Raw genomic sequence first — 16,145 nt, 5'->3', positions numbered from 1 at the left:
CTGTCCTTAGGAGTTTCGACTAGCTACGGATTGGGAGCTGGGGTGGGGAGGGATGGGGAGGGGTGGGGAGATGACATATCTTAAACTTCTGGAAGCTAGCGTGATATGTTAATCCTGAGTATATGCTTTTGGCTGTGTATTGACCCTGTGGATTCGTCTCTCTAAGAAAAGAAGCTGAGCGCCTTACCCGGTGCAGTCCTGCACCTCTCTCTCTCTCTCTCTCTTTCTTTCTCTCTCTCCAGAGTCATCTGGAAGGGAATTCACACTGTTTAGCATCCTCCTTGACACACATCTACTGCTGCCACCACCCCCCACCCCCTCACCCCCCACGCCCCATCCCTGTCCCCCACGACCTTCCTGGGAGTGAAGACACGGAGTCCCTGCCAGCTGTCCCACTGTAGGGAACAAAGAAAGCCAATGTTTCTTCTGTATAGATTGCTTCTTGTCCACCTCTCCATACCTCCCCCCCGCAGTTTGCCACACGCTCACGCCCTGTGTCTGCCTCTCTTTCACCATTACATGAGAGGTTCATGTGAAATCTCTCATTCTTACGTGAGTTTTATAAAGATGTACACTGTGCTTAACCCCCGCCCATCCTTGGTACCCTCCCCCAGCGCAATAAAGTCCCCTCCCCTCCCCTCCCCGAGTGGTGATTTCTCCCAGCAAGGATCAGGGGAGCCCCTTCTGCAGAAACTAGCCCCCCCCTTTCCTTGCTTCTCCTCGCCTTGACCCGTTCGCGGGCCCAGAGATGCAGCCAGTGGAACCCTTTCCCCGCGACCACCGTAAGCCCCAGGCTTCCGTGAGATCTTCCTCTTCCTCCAACTTCTTGATCTCACCTTTCGCCACTCAGCCCCCCCACCCTCGAGTCTTCCCTTGGCCATCCTTCACCTCTCCCTCAGCCTCACGGAGAGGAGCCACATTTTTCTAATGATCTGTATATAGATATATATATCTACATGAAATATATAAATTTAGTATATATACTAATTTATGCTCTTGTTTTTCAAACAAGAATGATTAAATCTATTCATCTTACTTCCTCATAATAAGTCTTTGCAGTGCCTCTTTGTGGGTAGTGTCCTTGTGTCCTTGAATCGCTGGTTGGTGGCAGACCCCCACCCCATCCTGAGCGCCTCTCTCTCAGCTTCTACTCCCATCTACCTGGGCCCCAGTGGGATGAGGAGCTTAGGACCCTGCTCTCATGTGCCTCCTCTTTGCTCCTCTTAGAAGCCTCCTGTGGTCACGGTCACCGGGATGAATATGGTCTACTTTTCTCTTGAGCTTGGCTGTGACCTCAGAGCTGAAGGGGGAGCAGGGAGTAGGGGTTGAGTTGCAGAAGCACAACTTCGCCGTGCATAGTACACCAGATGGCGGAGGTGGGGGACAGACAGTAGGGGACAGCTCTTCTGGGCAAAACTGGGAAATGGGGACTTCTTCCTCTGAAAAGTGCTCAGTTGCTCAGAGTATAGTTTGGCTGGTGCAGCCCTCTGGTGATTTTGTGAGGGAGGGTTGTTTCAAAAAACGATAGGAACAGCAGGACCCTAAGAGGGCTGACTCTCTGGCTTTCTCGAGAGAGTTTGTATCTAATGGAGAGAAATGATTCTTGCTTCTCCTGTCTCTTTTCTTCTGGTAATCACAGGTCCCCACCAGCATATGAGACCCCACAACTAGATAAATGCTCTCCCTGCCCACACACCCGCCTGTGATGAACTTGAAGGAAAATCTCGTCCGGGGTGACACATGGAGCACCTTGGGCATGTGATGATTTCAGCTCCATCCAGTTCCCCACCCCTCCCACCCCCGCGCGGCCTTGTTGGCCGGTAGGCAAAGGGAGACAAACTAATAATAGGGGCCCGAGTTCATCGCTTCCTCCCAAGGACTGGATAAGAGTTCTGCTTCTCCTGTCTTGCAGAGGTCCTGGCTAGAGTGGTTTGGAGGAGCAGGGGCACAGAGTGAGCCAGAAACAGCATAGTCAGAGCCCCCTCTGCACGCGGGAGGCCCAGCCCTGTCGCAGAGCTCTTTCTGAGGGCCGCCCACCAAGATATATCTCGCCGTCCACCAAGGTTGCGGATTCATTGGAAGGCAGTGCCAATGTCAAAGTGCTAGATCTCTGTTACCACTTAAAAAAGAACCTAACTGGACAGTCAGAATTTGGGGCCCTCTCTTGTCCTACACTACGTGAGTTCTCTGGTCAGAAAGACCTTACTCGTGTTCCTAGACCCTGGTACCAATCCACACAGGACCCTGCATGTAGAGGTCCTCACATAAATATGAGGAATGAATGAGGTGTTGGATGAGATGACTGTCACAAGAGAGCCCTCCCAGACTTCTGTACCTTGTGCGAGAGCCCTCACTCCCCTGGGAATGCTAACCCCAGGGCAGTGCAGTTGGATGAGGCCAAGCAGCCTGGCCTCCTCCTGGCAAACAGTGTGGAAGTCAGAAGTCCATCGTCCAGTGTCCCATTAACTCAGCGGACTTCACCGCACTGCTTCCCAAAGCTTTGGAACGCTGTCCTTGGGGTGGCTGATGGTCTCCTTTTTGTGGACCCAGGACCACCGTGTGGTATCTCGAAGCACTGGGGAGGTCATCTTCCCACCAAGTATCTACCTGGCCATCTTCGGCTGCAGCCTGGAGAGCTGGAGCCTCTTCCAAAAAAACCTCTTATGGTTTCAGCCACCCCGACCAGACTTAGCCTGTCGAACCTGACTCCCACTTTCTGACTTCAGCCAATTAGAGGAGAAACGGGTCTGCAGTACTGCTGGCATGGACCCAGGATGCCCGTGGTGCTGGCAGAGTCACATTTTTTCAAGCTGTTGTCGAAGGCACTGTGGGTAATAGGCAATTTCCATCAGAAATGAATTGAAAGGACTGCCTGCAGCCAGATTCTCTTCCTGCCAGAGGGACAAGGGAGGACAGCTCTCACACACTGGGAAGGCATCAATGCTATCTTTGGGAGAATTCCTCCCAACAGCTGCTAGGATGAGAGGGAGAACTGCATCCTATTCCCCGTCCTGCGGGCTGGAAGCCAGACTGTGTGGGTGTGTGTGAGCAAGGAGGAGGTCCTCCATGGAGTCGGGAGAAATAACCTCTGAGGTTCAGTCCCCTGGTCCCTTGGAAAAATGGTCTGAATTCCAGGAGGGTCTCTTAGTTCAATGACCTGGCTGCGTGGAAGCCACTGTGAGGGAGAATTACGAGGCCGAACCTTCTCAATAGGGACAGAAGTGCCTCGACCACTTCAGTGCAGCAACTTCTACCCAGGCCACGCAGCCTTTGGGTGCTTCCCACACCCCAAAGTAGTACGCAATGCTCTGGAGTGCCTCATAGCGGACATTTCCGTTGGAGTTCTACGACCCACCATTAGGAATGAGTTCTCTTTTAGCTCCTTGCGCCTCTTCTGTCTGTGGATGTCTGTCTTTGCCTCTGGTGTTGACCTCATTCTTATTTTTCACAGGCTTCGCAAAAAGGTATGAGTCTGTACCTATGCTGAGAGCCTTCCACACACGATTGAAGATTGATCCCTGCCCTTCAATATGCAGAAACAACCGTGTGATCCCTGCCATATGCCGGCACTGTGCAAAGTACTTTACACGCATGATCTCAAATTCTCTAGCAACCCTTAGAGAGAGAGACTACGAGGTGGTGGCCTGGCTGGTCAGTGGGTAGAGTGTGTGACTCCTGATCTCAGATTAGTTCAAGCCCTGACAGGTCAACAAGAGCTTAGGATTTAAAAAAATTTATATATATATATATTTATTTTATATATATATATATATATATATATATTTAAAGCTTAAGAAAGAGACTATGATCATATTTATTTCTCAGGGGACCTGGGTGGCTCAGTTGGTTGGGCGTCTGCCTTTGGCTCAGGTCTATCCAGGGTTCTGGGATTGAGCCCCACATTGGGCTTCCTCTGCTCAACCGGAGCCTGCTTCTCCTCTACCTGCCACTTTGCCTGCTTGTGCTTTCTCTCTCTCTCTGACACAATAAATAAATAAAATCTTTAAAAAAAATTGTGGGGTAGAGCAGTGTGTCCAAAGCCATACATCAAAACAATGGAACACCACCCCATGCTCCTAAACTGGATCTGAGTTCATACTCCTGTATGCATTTGCATTTTTCTCGAAGATTTAGGAAATATCATGTGAATTATATATTAAATATTTTTATGTAAAATATGGCGAGGAATGCACGAGTTGTATGCCTTTGTAAAGAATACGTATGATTGTTTACCTAAAAGGAAATAGATCCTGACCAGATGTTCTCAAATCTTCTCAGCTGCTGCTTGAAGCGCTTTACAGTTACCGCATACTTTATCTTCTCGTCTATCTCCTTCTAATTGAGAAATTGTTGATCCATGCAAATTCGACAGGCAGGTTGCTGCAAAACCTTCCTGCCAAAGCTTTTCAGCCCTGCTCTCCTTTGCACACAAAAACTTCCAGTGTCTGTATGGGGACAGGAAAGAGAGCAAGCCACTTCCATTCGGCAGGTGTTGTGGGTTGAAAGAGGAGGAGGTCAAAAAGTAATCCTTCAAAGGACAGCTTCTGTCACCTGAAAGTGTAATAAATTGCCATTATAGAAATGCTCTACAAGCACTAATGAGCCATGTACATTGAAATCTTGATGTCAGGCAAATAGAATGAAATTCACCCAGGAAACTGATAACTGGGATTGTCACACCAAGATGTGAATAATCGCTCTCTACTTTGGTTTCATCTGCTGCTTCTAAATTTTGTCCCCATGAACCAATAGCTCTCTCTCTCTCTTTTTAAGGAGAATAAAAATTCAGCATAAAATTCCTAAGATACCTTTCTAGTGACTTACACACATAATTTCTCAGTACTGTGCTACTTATCGACTATAAAGATTTGGCCAATCAGATGTGAGATAGAATTACCAACTTCAGAATTATACATTTTTATGAGAACATACCAGAAGATTAGCCAGATATACACTGACTTGGACTTTTTGGAAACTCTACCTTTGCACAGCTAATTCTTTGTGTATGTGGGGGGTAAAAATATGTAACACTAATTAGTATCTTAATCATTTTTAAATACACAATTCAGTATTGTTAAATATATTCATATTGTGCAACAGATTCTAGAACTTTTTTATCTAGCAGAACTGAAACTCTATTTCTACTAAACACTACAATTCCTCCTCCCCTCTCTGTCCAGCCCTTCACAAATAGCGTTCTCTACTTTCTGTTTCTATGATTTGACTACTTACTTAGTAATTAGATTTATTTTATAGACTTCTATTCATTTCAGATAGCATAACATCCTTATCATCTCCATATAAATAAAGACATGTGATAGGATTTCGCTGGAGTAGTAAAATTTATTTATTACACACCTGGCATTTATTTGAGTCTATTAGTTCCCACAGGCAGATATTGTTTCGCTTCTGACTTTTGCTGTTTTATATATATTGTTGCAATAATTTTTATCTTGAGGATCCATGACTTAGATCCAGAAGTGAGTTTGCTGGATCATATGGTTACCCTTTTTTTATTTTGGGGAAAATCTCCCTACTGATTTGCATAATGGCTGCACCGCTTTATATTCCTATCAACATACAAAAGTTCCATTTTCTCTTCATCGCTCCCAACACTTCTATTTTCTGTTCTTTGTATAGTGGCCATTCTAATGGGTGTGAGACATCTCATTGTGATTTTGTAACGAATTTCTCTTATGACTTCTTGAGATGTTGAGCATCTTTCATATATTTGTTGGCCATTTGTATATCTTCTTTAGAGAGAATTGTCCATTTTTTGCCTATTTTTTTATGGAGTTACTTGGTTTTGTGTTGTAGAAATCCCTTTGGGTGCCTGGGTGCTCCCTGGTTAAGTGTCTGCCTTCCACCCAGGTCGTGACCCCAGGATCCTGGGATCGAGTTCCTCATTAGGCTCCCTTGCCCAGCAGGGAGTCTGCTTCTCCCTCCCTCTGCCCCTCCCCCTGCTCATGCTCTCTCTTTCTCTCACTCTCTCTCTCAAATAAATAAATAAAATCTTTCAAAAAGAAATTCCTTATGTATTGTACATATTTAACCCCTTTACTCAGATATATATGATTTACAGATATTTTCTCCCATCTCATAGGTTCCCCTTCACTCTTGGTTGATTGTTTCCTTTGACACTGAAGTTCTTAATTTCAATGTAGTTATTTTGTCTATTTTTGTCTCTTTTGTCTCTCTTTTTATTCTTGTTGCCTGTGTTTTGGGTATCATCTCCAGAAAATCATGGACAAATCTAATGTCCTAAAGCTTTTCCCCTATGTTTTCTTTCTCTAATAGTCTTACAGTTTTAGGTCGTATAGGGTCTTCTGTTCATTTTGGATTAACTTTTGTATATGGTATAAGGTAAGGGTCTAACTTCTCTAATTGTTTGCATGTGGATATACAATTATTCCACCACCACGTTGAAGAAACTGTCCTTTCTTCTCCATTGTATGTCTTGACACCCTTGTCAGAATTGTTTGAATTCAGATATGCAAGGTTTATTTCTGGACTCTCAATTCTACTGGTCTGTTTATCTGTCTTTGCCAGTACTAAGCCACAAATTTTGGATTACATTGCTTTACAGTATGCTTGAAATCACATGTGAGACCTTTCTTTTCAAGATTGTTTTAGGTAAGAAACTCTCTTAAAGCTAACTCTTTGTATGCAAAGGCTCCTCATTATTATTTGATAAGGTACAGTTTTTCACTTTTCGGTCAGAGGAAAAAGTGAATACCAAAATCTCTTCCCTATAACTTTTATTCTTGAATTCCTATTTTTATGTCTGAACGCCTTTATAACTGGATCAAATCCAAACAGCCATTATGAATGCCTTTTCACCATACTCCAGGAAGATCAAAAGTAACTCTTTGAGAATACAGAGCTTTCCATTCCTTTTCCCAACCCAGTAAAGAATAAAGCCAAGGAAGATTTACGAAAGTAGATAAGTGAGCAAAATAGTAGCTAATGAAACTCTATAAATAAGGAAAAAGCATCTACCTAAGGAAAATGATCAAACGCAATATAGTCTCAGGCCTATCTATTTCAACCCAGATAAGAGGATAGCAGCATTGTTAGCTGTTTTCTGGAAGGTTAAGCTCCAAACAGAGGTGCTAGGCCCCAATTACCAGCCTAAAGCCAATGTACTTGACAGCTCATTATCTGACATTTACATCCAAAACATAGTGCCAATTTGTACCTGAACATTTTGAGGTTCTGACTGTGCGTTTTATGTAGCATAGAGAAGGCAACTTCAGCTTACTATGCAGCTTATGGAACATCAGCATCCAAAGTCCTGTAAGTATATTGTCAAAAGTTAATAAATACACAGAATGGGAGAAAATATTTGCAAATAATATATCTGATAAGGGACCAAAGTCCAGTTATATAAAGCTTTGTTCAACAGTGCAAAAAGAAAAAGGGGTCGATTAATTTCAATTGGCGTTTCTCCAAGTAATGTATAAACAGCCAATAAGCATGAAAAGATCCTAAACATCATTAGCCACTAGGGAATTGCAATCCAAAACCACAATGAGACCCAACTTCACATCTACTAGGATGGTTATAATCAAAAACAGACACTAACAAGTGTTGACAGTGGTGGAGAGAAATTAGAACTCTCATACATTGATGGGAATGTAAAATAGTGCAGCTACTTAAAAATAGATTGGCAGTTCTTCCAAATGCTGGATTACCACATGACCCAGCAATTCTATTGTAAGAGAATGGAAAACATATGTCCACACAAAATTTTTACAAGAATATTCATAAGTAATAGCATTATTTATAAGAGCCAAAATGTGGGAAACAAACTAAATGACCATCAGTTGATAAATACATCGCAAAATATGGCATATCCATACAATATAATACCATTCACCGATAAAAGAATTGATGTACTGATATATGCTACAAATATAGATGAATCTTTAAAAACCATATTCTAAGTAAAAAGCCAGACACAAAAAAGGCCACCTTATTGATTTATGATTTCATTATATGAAAGGTACAGAACAGACAAATCCATAGAGACAGAAAGTAAATTAGTGGTTACCAGGGGCTAGAAGAGAGGAGGAAGTGGGGAGTGACTGTTAGTGGGTATGGGTTTTCTTTGAGATAATGAAAATGTTCTGGGTTAGGTAGTGGTGATAGTTGTAGAACATTGTGAAAATACTAAAACGCACTGGAATCTATACTTCAAAAAAGGTAAATTTTCTGGACATGCGTATTATATCCCACTTTTTTTTTTTAAAGTTGAGTTTACAGGTCAGTACCAAACTGAAAAATGTTTTATTTGTCCCTGACAAGATAAGAAGTCTGTACCACAAATGAAAGCAGACTACATCACTAAGTACCATTTAGTTCAGCTGACATTTTTTCCCCCGTGGTGCACTTTCTCACGAAGTAAGCTGTCCATTGATTCTCCTTCTATAAAGCTACTTATCATCCTTGGGACAGGTAATGAGGAGTTCATGATCTGGGCTACTTTGGTAGAGCCACTGTAATCTGCATGCCTGACTTGGTTACATGACACACTGATAAATGTGAAATTAAGACATTCACACTTCAGAGAGCAAATCATTCAAATCATGTCTTTTACGCTTGATTGTACATGGTAACATAATCTCAGTCCAGTTCATCATGCCTCATATATCAAAATATGAGGTGATAGAAATTAAGAAGGAGGAGGATAGGAAGAAGAGTTAGAGAAGGAGGATTACAGAAGTGGAGAAGAAGGGAAAGTGGAGGAGAAGGGGAGAAGACTCTAAAATAATAAGATTAGGTGTTATATACTTAAAGAACTTGTTCTTGGGAAGTTAAAACATGTGACTTGTCTAATGTGATGAAAGTATAACAAGAGAAGTAAGAATAAAATATAGAGGAGTTGAGGTTACTTTGGGGCAGATATGCTTTCTATAGCGATCAGAAAAATCTAGAGGATCCATATGAGGTGTGGCCCTTAAAGGAGAAGTAGGTGTTCAACAGGTACCCATCTTGGAATATGGAAGAATAGAACCAGAGTTAATTAAAAACTAAAAGGCCATACATATAAATTGGTGTTTGTCGGGCGTGTGGTTCCCAGACCAGCAGTATCAGCATTGCTTGCTTGGGAACTCATTAGAAATAATTCTCAGTCCCATATCCTAAATAAGAAATCAGACAATCCAGGGATGGGGCACAGCAATCTGTTTTAACAAGCCCTTTGAGTGCTTCTGATACATACTAAAAGTTTGAAAAGCACTATTTTAGATAAATACAGAAAATAGCTTAAAAATACATACACCGAGGGGCGCCTGGGCATGGCACAGCAGTTAAGCGTCTGCCTTTGGCCCAGGGCGTGATCCCGGCCATGGGATCGAGTCTCTGGCTTGGCTCAGGCTCCTCAGAGCCTGCTCCTTCCTCTCTCCCCCTGCTTGTGTTCCCTCTCTCGCTGGCTGTCTCTATCTCGGTCAAATAAATAAAATAAAAATCTTAAAACAAAAAATACATACCGAGTCTTGGAAAAAAAAAAAACAAGCAAAAGAGTGTCTGCTTAGCACTGTTTTATCCCTTCTCCCTCAGAAAACCTCACTAAATAAACAATAAAGAAATGTTTCAAGACATTATCCATCAAGACAAATGGAAGAGGAGACCACAACTAGCCAACTATTTCCCCCAGAAGAATTGGGAAGGTAGAAGACTGACAAGTCCTTTCCTAAGTGCCTTTGTAGAGAGAAGTCATAAATGTTACAGGGCAAGTGCCTGAAGAAGGCAATGCCTAGAAGAGTAGCTAGCTCCCAGAGAGAATGCAAAGGAACTTGGTGCTTAAATGTACCTGAAGCGTAGGTGATATGTGAGCCTAAAATGAGGGATCCAGTTGTAAAGTATGGACAGTAGTTGACTCTCTGATGTTACCTTCTCCTTATGTCCTCCCATAGACACGTGATGTATTTCTGGAAAAGCTTAACTGCAAGTGTTCATCCTTGACACAGTACAAAACAGGGTGAGGCAAAGTGCACAGGAACATTAAGTAAAAGTCTACAGGATGAACAGGGGCTTCGCAGCCCTTCTCACCTGTAGTCCCCAGAAAACCTGTATCCAAGTGTATATCATGCACCTTGTGGAGGTTGGAAGATTGTCTCTGGAGACCCTGGGTGCAATGAAAAGACCAGCATTGATAACCTTCCAGTGAATTCTATACTTGACTATTCCCACCTACAAAAAACAGAGCTTCCTTTCAACAATTTGTGTATGTTTATGCTGAAACTCTAAACAGCTGAGGGTCACCAGACGGGAAGAGAGCTTACAGTATGTTGAGCACTATAGGAAAAGAGTAGATAAATGGAAACTGAAAAAGAGGAAAAAAGTCCTCCCCCTAAAATTATAATTATTAACTTCAGAAAGAGAATATACTACATTCACATACACACAAAAAAATCTATTGCTATAAAAAGAAACACTAGAAAATAAGAAATTTTTTTACAGTGATTTACAATTGCAATATAGCTGCCATACAATATTATATTAGTTTCAGGTGTACAACATAGTAATTTGACAAGTATAACATTATGAAATGCTTTCAACTAGAATTCCATACTCAACTAAACTATCAATCAAGTATTATAAAAGAATGACAATTTCAGACATATAAAAATTCAAGAAATTGACTCCATTTTTATACTATTTCTTAGGGAGGCTCCTAGAGGAAATGTCTCAGCAAAATGAGGAAGTGAAAAAAGAAGGAAGGAAATAAGAAGAAAGATATGGAAATTAGAAAATATAGGTTTTGGCACTATGAGACAAAGAGAATTTCCAGAACGTTGGCCAAGGGAATTTTTAAAGATTTTTTATTTATTTGTTTTTGGAGAGAAAGAGAGAGAGCATGCAATACATGGAGGGAGAGGGAGAGAGAGAGTGAATCCTAAGCAGTCTCCCTCTGAGCACAGAGCCCACCCCACAGGGGACTTGATCTCACAACCCTGAGACCATGACGGAGCCAAAATCGGAGTTGGACGCTAACTTCCTGGAGCACCCGTGTACCCCAGCAAAGGGAATTTTTACACAGGGCTGTGAGTGATGAACTGAAAAAGCATCCTACCAGCTGGGAATAAGTAGGGGGGCATAGGGTGAAAATCTCTGAAAATAAAAAGAGAGGGCTCATTTAACATGTTTGGGAGATATAGAAATTATTTCTAGGTACTAGAGCATTTGGGGAGAAAATTAACTACCAATAAATGAGAAAAAGCTACACAAGAAAATGATTGTCTGTAAATGACAACAAAACCAAAGCTCAAATGAGAAAGGAAATATCTTAAGACATTATTTGGTGTAGCTGCAAAACAATAAGCCATTTATAAAACAATATAAATATTCGTTTTATATTTGTAATAAACTACTGAGAGCATAAAGGAAAGGAAGGCTGGGGAAGGGGGGGTTAACAGATCCAAAATTAAAAGGAAGTCAGTTATCACAGCCTGCTATAATAATAAATTAAGAAATAACAGAATCGGGCACCCGGGTGGCTCAGTGGGTTAAGCATCTGACACTTCGGTCTCAGCTTAGTCATGATCTCAGGGTCATGGAATCAAGCCCCATGTTGGGCTCCCATGATCTATGGGGAGTCTGCTTGATATCTCTTTCCCCTCTCCCCTCTGCCCCTCCTCCCTAAAATAAATAAATCTTACAAAAAAAGAAAGAAAAAAGAAAGAAAGAAAGAAAGAAAGAAAGAAAGAAAGAAAAAGAAAGAAAGAAAAAGACAGAAAGAAAGAAAGAAAGAAAGAAAGAAAGAAAGAAAGAAAGAAAGAAAGAAAAGAAAGAAAGGAAGAAGAAGCTAATCTATCAGATGGTGGTATATGCATGGAAAATAAAAGAATGTCCTAGGATAGAAAGAAAGGAGAGGCAGGCTGTTTTGTAGTGTGATTAGGCTTTTTCTGAGCAGTTATCGAATTCTTAGAAGGAGCCAGTCATGCCAAATTTGGAGGACCAATCCTCTAGGCAAAAATAATAAAGGATAAGACGGCAATATCAGGGACTCCCTGGGTGGCTCAGTCACTAAGATCTGCCTTTGGCTCAGGTCATGATCCCAGAGTCCTGGGATTGAGCCCCGCACTGGGTTCCCTGCTCAGCAGGAAGCCTGCTTCTCCCTCTCCCACTCCCTGCTGGTGTTCCCTCTCTCGCTGTGTCTCTCTGTCCAATAAATAAATAAAATATTAAAAAAAAAAAAAAGACTTTGAGGCAATACTAAACTTAGTGTGTTCTAGAAAAGCAAGAAGACCAGGAAGCATTGGGCAAAGTTAGCATATGGGGAGCAGTAGAAGAGACATATCCAAATGGGAGAAAATCATTTGAGCTTCAAGATTGTGCTGTATCTAAGAAGATTATGTGATTCAAAGAAAAACAAAGCAATACCACATCTGTTTGTTTTATTTCACGGATTTATCCTGCCCTGCATGATTCTATCTTGCCTTCTTCACCACTTTAGTACCATCAACCACTAATACCACAGGGCCCTGTACTGTAGTAAACACTCAGAGAAAAGTTCCTCTGGCTAATATATCTGAGTCTTTGCACGCCTGGGGAATTAGTCTATTACCACATAAATCATGCCCCTCTGTTTCTATCTACCCTACTCCATTTTGTATTTCTCAGTGTAATCATCATCCCAGTTTCCTATTCACATTTTCAATAGTAGCAACCTACAAGATTTCACACATTTTCTGAAAATACAAGACTCTTGTGTAGAAATTATAATTAGGTTGGCTGGGCAATGTCTCTATTATTAGTAAGAATTGTGGATTTTTAAAGTTGTGGGTTAATTGCTAATAACTGTATGCAGTGTTTTCCCTCAAGATGTTTTCTATTACAGTAATTAACTGAGCAGCTGCTGGGAGAGGTGACATTAACCATTTGTCTTCACAGTAGCCTCCTCACTCGGGGATTCTCCCAAACCTTGCACATGGCTTTATTTGGGTTATTTGATGGGTAAGTAATGTAAGAGGGAGGCATAAAGATATAGGGCGTTCACACTTTGGAATGGATATCCAATTTAAAATGATTTTTCTTGTTGAAAGGATTCTCTCACATGTGTTGAATAGATTATGAGAAACGTAGAATGTCTTTTAGACTTATTTGACTAGTTCTTATGTGCATATTTCTCTTAGCATCTTCTCACATAATGAAATTTTGTCACAGTGATTGTGTCAGAAGCCAGAGCTACCCTGAAGACACCCCCTTCTGGTTTATCTGTTTACAGATTAGATTGGACCGGTAAAAGCTGGCTGATACTGAAGAAAGCTGTTCAGCAAAACTTCAGGAGCCATTGCCTGATATCTCCATCTCTCCCTTTTCATGATGCTTGAATTCCCATTTGGTTGTCAACTCAGCTCTGGCCCTCTGATTTTAGTATCTGGAATCTCCCTCTGGGACTCTTAGAAGCCTGTGTGATTTTCTGCTTACTGTCTCATGTGTGGCCCCTCTCTCAAGACTATACGTTAGAAAACTGTGATATTTTAACCCCAGGTTCCTCCTAGCCAGCCTCTGCCGTTGCCTGACTCCACCCGTCTCTGCCAACTTCTCTTTCTGCAGCATGCCTTTGTTAGTGCAAAGGCGTTTCTTCTTCTTTTTTAAACAGGGGAACATTTTATTTAACATATTTTTAAAACAAAATATCTCAAACCACAAATAGAGAATAAGTACAACTCTTTTATTAAAAAAGCTAGGCTTTGGGGAAATTTTAGTATATAAGAATTCTTTATTGTCCCTCGTGGTTAACAAATAATAAATTCACTACTGTTCAGATCTCATTGCTTTTTTTTTTTTTTACCCTGCTTTCCAGAGGTGAGAATGTTCTTTCTTCTTAAATTTACCTTTTCTTTAAATCCAGGAGAGTTCTGGGTTTGTCAGGAGTGTGTGGTTGTAAGAGCCCCTCAATAGGAAGAATGCTATATGATTTAAATTAATTCCACAGAAGTTACACAAATAAGGGCACCCAGGCCCTCTAGTGAATGAGGCAGACCACAGCTTTCCTTCCCCCAGAAATGATACAAGACCCTGACCCACTCTGCCTTGGTTGGTGGTGGCTCAGCATGACTCATTGGGGCCACGCACTCAGTGTCACTGGTCAAAAGGGAGACTTACCAATAGAGATCATGCTCTGGAGTCTACACTGCAAGCCTCCAAGGTCCCCTTGTACTTTGAAGAGTGTAATTTACCAAGGGTTTGAAGGCAAACAAGGCTGTAGTAGAATGTGTAAAGAAAGCTTTTCATTCCGAAACTTCCGCCATATGAAAACTTCCACTGGGAGCCTGGGCCGTTAACTGGAACTACTCCTAGAAACAGGTCGACAAGACAGAATCAGGTAGAACCTAGAGTCTGGTGTAGATGCGTTCAAGAAGACAAGTTTCAAAGCAGTTAGAGGTTAAGACATCAGGCAGAGAAGTGTAAGACTGTGATCCTCAGGTCAGTGAGAGCTTCAAGCAAAGGTAAGTAATAACTACAGGATGCCCTTATGGGAAAAGTTGCTCTAACCACTTTGGCTATAAGCAAAAGGAGCCCCTGAGTCGAATCCCACGTCTTCCTAGAAAACCTTGACTCTGTGGGTTCATTCTCCCTCATGTATAGCATTCAAACCTAAATGATGCTATCTGCTTAATTCTTTATAAACAGTGCCCCTTGCAGGGAAATGTTTTAATGAATCCTTTTGATTTACTTGGTTGGTTGAACCAATTTTGGAAAAGCTCCTGCAAAGCATGAATTAAAATACAAATTGAGTTTAGAAAAATATCAGCTTGCATATTCCAAAGGAGATAAGCTCTAACATGCTCCTCACAATTCTTCCTAATGGTACACCCTTTTCAATATACTCCTAGCAATAACTAGAATTGGAAGGCCAAACAAAATAATATCTACATTTTCTGTCCACTTAAAAATGAATTTCATACGATAAACTGAAAGGATTGTCTCAAATTAATATCCAAGGGCTTTGATTTTACTGTCCACTTCCCCATCCGAATTTATTTTGAGCTCTGTAACCTGGGAAACATGTTATTCTTATTTATATTATTCAAATAACTGAACTATATTGGGTGTGGTCATGTGTGCCTGACCAAGTTGTTTCATGGGCCAGAGATGCAGCCAGTGGGGAACCCTTTCCCCCGCGACCACCGTAAGCCCCAGGGCTATCGTGGTCTTCCTCTTCTCCCAACTTCTTGATCCTGCACCTTCGCCACTCAGCCCCCCCCCACCCGAGTCATTCCATGGCCATCCTTCACCTCTCCCTCAGCCTCACGGAGAGGACACATTTTCTAATGTCTGTATATAGTATATATACTACATGAAATATATAAATTATATATATATACTAATTTATGTCTTGTTTTTCAAACAAGAATGATTAAATCTATTCATCTTACTCTCCCAATAAGTCTTTGCAGTGCCTCTTTGTGGGTGTCCTTGTGTCCTTGAATCGCTGGTTGGTGGCAGACCCCCACCCCCCATCCCTGAGTGCTCTCCCTAGCTTCTACTCCCATCTACCTGGGCCCCAGTGAGTGATGAGAGCTTAGGACCCTGCTCATGCTGCCTCCTCTTTGCTCCTCTTAGAAGCCTCCTGTGGGTCACGGTCACCGGGATTGAATATGGTCTACTCCTTTCTCTTGAGCTTGGCTGTGACCTCAGAGCTGAAGGGAGCAGGGGGTAGGGGTTGGGTTGCAGAAACACAACTCGCCCCGTGCATAGTACACCAGATGGCCCAGGAGGTGGGGGACAGACAGGTAGGGGACAGCTCTCTGGGCAAAACTGGGAAATGGGGCTTCTTCCTCTGAAAAGTGCCCAGTTGCCTCAGAGTATAGTTTGGCTGGTGCAAAGCCCTCTGGTGATTTTGGGGGAGGGGGTTGTTTCAAAACGATAGGAACAGCAGGACCCTAAGCAGGGCTGACCTCTCTGGCTTTTCAGAGAGTTTGTATCTAATGGAGAGAAATGATTCTGCTTCTCCTGTCTCCTCTTTTCTTCTGGTAATCACAGGTCCCCACCAGCATATGAGGCACCCTCATGCCAACTAGATAAATGTTCTCCCTGCCACACACCCGCCTGTGATGAATTAGAAAATCATCGTCCGGGTGACACATGGGCACCTGTGGGCATGTGATGATTTCAGCTCCATCCAGTTCCCC

The 16,145-nt window shown here is 42.2% G+C and overlaps 1 long non-coding RNA gene across 1 annotated transcript in view; it reads right to left on the bottom strand.

Annotated features, from left to right (window-relative positions):
• LOC121102551 overlaps window positions 1–16,145 on the bottom strand; it is a 42,463-nt gene that overhangs the window by 14,938 nt on the left and 11,380 nt on the right. The window lies entirely within an intron of this gene.

Source organism: Ursus maritimus, assembly GCF_017311325.1.
Source record: "Ursus maritimus isolate PB19 chromosome X unlocalized genomic scaffold, ASM1731132v1 scaffold_X1, whole genome shotgun sequence".
Taxonomy (NCBI): Eukaryota; Metazoa; Chordata; class Mammalia; order Carnivora; family Ursidae; genus Ursus; species Ursus maritimus.
This window is presented reverse-complemented; position numbering and strand designations above follow the sequence as displayed.